Raw genomic sequence first — 4,736 nt, 5'->3', positions numbered from 1 at the left:
CTTGTGGAATGCTTCTACTATATCGTCGGCTTCCCAGTTCATGAAGGGTTGCATTTGCACAGTCAGTGCAAATCTCCGCAGACACCGGCACTCACAATCAGCTCATAAAATCACTTTTCGTCTTATTCGTAGTTCGTATAGCACAATTTTGTACTCACTTATTCCGCTTCCACCATGTTGTGTCTCCTTGTGTTCTTATACTATATAATATATTACAGACACTTTTAGTTCATTTTGCTAGTGCTTTTACTCAGCTGTATTTCTGCTTTGTTACAATGCTGCCGCATGGTGCGGAGTGATACAAGATGTCCGACGCTGCACTCTGCACTGCCCGTGCACAGTGTGCCACATAGCAATATAACTACACCATACCAAAGTAGTTCCATACCAAAGTAGTTCCATTTAACGATGTGATACTATAACAATGTAACACCCCGGTGCCCTGTGGGACTGGGCCCTTCCCCCGGTGCCCTGTGGGACTGGGCCCTTCCCCCGGTGCCCTGCCCTGTGGGACTGGGCCCTTCCCCTGGTGCCCCGTGGGACTGGGCCCTTCCCCCGGTGCCCCGTGGGACTGGGCCCTTCCCCCGGTGCCCTGTGGGACTGGGCCCTTCCCCCGGTGCCCTGCCCTGTGGGACTGGGCCCTTCCCCTGGTGCCCCATGGGACTGGGCCCTTCCCCCGGTGCCCCGTGGGACTGGGCCCTTCCCCCCGGTGCCCCGTGGGACTGGGCCCTTCCCCCGGTGCCCCGTGGGACTGGGCCCTTCCCCCGGTGCCCTGTGGGACTGGGCCCTTCCCCCGGTGCCCTGCCCTGTGGGACTGGGCCCTTTCCCTGGTGCCCCGTGGGACTGGGCCCTTCCCCCGGTGCCCCGTGGGACTGGGCCCTTCCCCCCGGTGCCCCGTGGGACTGGGCCCTTCCCCCCGATGCCCCGTGGGACTGGGCCCTTCCCCCCGATGCCCCGTGGGACTGGGCCCTTCCCCCCGGTGCCCCGTGGGACTGGGCCCTTCCCCCCGATGCCCCGTGGGACTGGGCCCTTCCCCCCGATGCCCCGTGGGACTGGGCCCTTCCCCCCGGTGCCCCGTGGGACTGGGCCCTTCCCCCGGTGCCCCGTGGGACTAGGCCCTTCCCCCGGTGCCCCGTGGGACTGGGTCCTTCCCCCGGTGCCCCGTGGGACTGGGCCCTTCCCCCGGTGCCCCGTGGGACTGGGCCCTTCCCCCGGTGCCCCGTGGGACTGGGCCCTTCCCCCGGTGCCCCGTGGGACTGGGCCCTTCCCCCGGTACCCTGTGGGACTGGGCCCGGTGCCGTGCACTGTGAGCTTGGGTTTGTCAATCGCAGTGTGTGGGCCTGGACTGTGCCTCAGTGTTTGGTGGATTATTCTCCAGGGTGTGTCGGTGTAATTACAACCTTCCAGCAGCTTCCGTCCCACGTCGCAGTAACAGCCGAGCTTTGCTGATGCAGGAAATGTTTCTCAGGTGCTGCCAATGCTGCTGGAACAGGCCGGGGTCGGGCCTCCATCGGTCTCAATCTGCTGCACAAGGAGCTTCGGGTTTCTCTCACTCTATAAATAATACAGCTTGGGCAGAACACAGACACAATCTGACAGAGACTGCTCCCCAGGACAGGACAGGACAGGACAGGACCGAGCATCAGTGCGATGGGAGCGTTCCTGAGCCGCCTCTACCAATCAGTGCTGAGCTTGTCGGGGCTCTAGGCCTGGGTGCTGATGCTGGGACTAGACGCAGTGGGTAAAACCAGCATCTTATACAAACTCAAGCTGAATGAAACGGTGACAACAATCCCGACCATCGGATTCAATGTGGAGACGGTGGAGCCGATCTGAAACGTGTCCTTCACAGTCTGGGACATGGGAGGTCAGAACAAGATTTGCATGCTCTGGAAACATTATTTCTGCAACACAGACGGGCTGCTCTTTGTGATCGACAGCGCAGACTCGGAACGCTTCACAGAAGCCAAGTTAGAACTGAAGAAAATTCTGGAAGACGACCAGCTGCCAAGGATTTCTTTCGTGATTCCGGCGAACAAGCAGGATCTGCCGGGAGCGTGGCGGAGATCGCGGAGAAACACAAGGGGCAGGAGTGGCGCGTTGAGGGCTGCAGCGCGGTGACGGGAGACGGGCTCCTGGAGGCCCTGGACAATCTCTCCCAGAACGTCAAACAGTACAAGGCGGCCAATTATTAACCAGCAGCCCCTCCTCGGGACATTGGGTCAAAGCCAAGAACAAATACAGTTTCAGTTTAATATCTTTCTCATTTTTCTATTTTGTATTGTGAGGTTGCGATATTTTTATGTTTGTTTATCGGGCTCTGGGGTTTCTGATTCTCTATCAGTCATGTGTGCGATCTTTCATGTTCAATTAATTGCACTTTTCTGTCAAGGACCCTGTGCTTGTGACAGTGTCGGGGGGCGTCGCACGGGCAAATTTTTCCTTATTCGTTTATGCAATCTGGGCATCAATGGCAAGGCCGGCATTTATTGCCCTTTTGAATATGGTGGTGGTGACCCCCAGGATGGTGATGGTGGTGAGCCGCCTTGAAATGTAAATGATGTAGTGTAATGTGTGCAGCTCGTGAGTGTGCAGCTCCCAGTGTACGATGTGTCGGCACATTGTTAAAGATCACTTTGTTTTAACACTTTCACTTGTATTTCCTGTTTTAAATAATCAAGGAAATTAAAATATTAACATTACACTGAACTTCTTGCCTGTGTCACCGTTAGCCCTGTGATTTCATTAATTCAGTTTCCTCTCCTGTTCCTGTATAAAGATTACTCCAACTCTGCAGTTTAATTGTTACAGCTCACATCGAAGCTCTTTTGAAGAATGAAGCGTCAGTCTGGCCGGGTTGTGTTAAGAGACCAGAGCGGGTCAATTTCTCAGGGTCCCACTGTTATTGTTTCCGAGTCTGTACCCCAGTGAGAGTCGGTGTCTGCGGAACTGTACCCCAGTGAGAGTCAGTGTCTATGGAACTACCCCACTGAGAGTCGGTGTCTGTGGAACTGTACCCCAGTGAGAGTCAGTGTCTATGGAACTGTACCCCAGTGAGAGTCAGTGTCTGTGGAACTGTACCCCAGTGAGAGTCGGTGTCTGTGGAACTGTACCCCAGTGAGAGTCGGTGTCTATGGAACTACCCCAGTGAGAGTCGGTGTCTGTGGAACTGTACCCCAGTGAGAGTCAGTGTCTATGGAACTGTACCCCAGTGAGAGTCAGTGTGTGTGGAACTGTACCCCAGTGAGAGTCAGTGTCTGTGGAACTGTACCCCAGTGAGAGTCGGTGTCTGCGGAACTGTACCCCAGTGAGAGTCGGTGTCTGTGGAACTGTACCCCAGTGAGAGTCGGTGTCTGTGGAACTGTACCCCAGTGAGAGTCAGTGTCTGTGGAACTGTACCCCAGTGAGAGTCAGTGTCTGTGGAACTGTACCCCAGTGAGAGTCAGTGTCTGTGGAACTGTACCTCAGTGAGAGTCAGTGTCTGCGGAACTGTACCCCAGTGAGAGTCAGTGTCTGTGGAACTGTACCCCAGTGAGAGTCGGTGTCTGTGGAACCGTACCCCAGTGAGAGTCAGTGTCTGTGGAACTGTACCCCAGTGAGAGTCAGTGTCTGTGGAACTGTACCCCAGTGAGAGTCGGTGTCTGTGGAACTGTACCCCAGTGAGAGTCAGTGTCTGTGGAACTGTACCCCAGTGAGAGTCGGTGTCTGCGGAACTGTACCCCAGTGAGAGTCAGTGTCTGTGGAACTGTACCCCAGTGAGAGTCAGTGTCTGTGGAACTGTACCCCAGTGAGAGTCGGTGTCTGTGGAACTGTACCCCAGTGAGAGTCAGTGTCTGTGGAACTGTACCCCAGTGAGAGTCGGTGTCTGCGGAACTGTACCCCAGTGAGAGTCAGTGTCTGTGGAACTGTACCCCAGTGAGAGTCAGTGTCTGTGGAACTGTACCCCAGTGAGAGTCGGTGTCTGTGGAACTGTACCCCAGTGAGAGTCGGTGTCTGTGGAACTGTACCCCAGTGAGAGTCAGTGTCTGTGGAACTGTACCCCAGTGAGAGTCGGTGTCTGTGGAACTGTACCCCAGTGAGAGTCGGTGTCTGTGGAACTGTACCCCAGTGAGAGTCAGTGTGTGTGGAACTGTACCCCAGTGAGAGTCAGTGTCTGTGGAACTGTACCCCAGTGAGAGTCGGTGTCTGCGGAACTGTATCCCAGTGAGAGTCAGTGTGTGTGGAACTGTACCCCAGTGAGAGTCAGTGTGTGTGGAACTGTACCCAGTGAGAGTCAGTGTGTGTGGAACTGTACCCCAGTGAGAGTCAGTGTCTGTGGAACTGTACCTCAGTGAGAGTCAGTGTGTGTGGAACTGTATCCCAGTGAGAGTCGGTGTCTGTGGAACTGTACCCCAGTGAGAGTCAGTGTCTGTGGAACTGTACCCCAGTGAGAGTCAGTGTCTGTGGAACTGTATCCCAGTGAGAGTCAGTGTGTGTGGAACTGTACCCCAGTGAGAGTCGGTGTCTGCGGAACTGTACCCCAGTGAGAGTCAGTGTGCGTGGAACTGTACCCCAGTGAGAGTCAGTGTGTGTGGAACTGTACCCCAGTGAGAATCAGTGTGCGTGGAACTGTACCCCAGTGAGAGTCGGTGTCTGCGGAACTGTACCCCAGTGAGAGTCAGTGCCTGTGGAACTGTACCCCAGTGAGAGTCAGTGTCTGTGGAACTGTACCCCAGTGAGAGTCAGTGTCTGTGGAA

The 4,736-nt window shown here is 55.6% G+C and overlaps 1 pseudogene; it reads left to right on the top strand.

Moving 5' to 3' along the window:
- Positions 1 to 1,280: 1,280 nt before the first annotated feature.
- On the top strand, positions 1,281 to 2,702 carry LOC147100952 (uncharacterized; annotated as a pseudogene).
- The last annotated feature ends 2,034 nt before the right edge of the window (positions 2,703 to 4,736 follow it).

This window comes from Somniosus microcephalus, chromosome 24, assembly GCF_052327205.1.
Source record: "Somniosus microcephalus isolate GS21.2 chromosome 24, FLI_Smic_1.0, whole genome shotgun sequence".
Lineage (NCBI taxonomy): Eukaryota > Metazoa > Chordata > Chondrichthyes > Squaliformes > Somniosidae > Somniosus > Somniosus microcephalus.
This window is presented reverse-complemented; position numbering and strand designations above follow the sequence as displayed.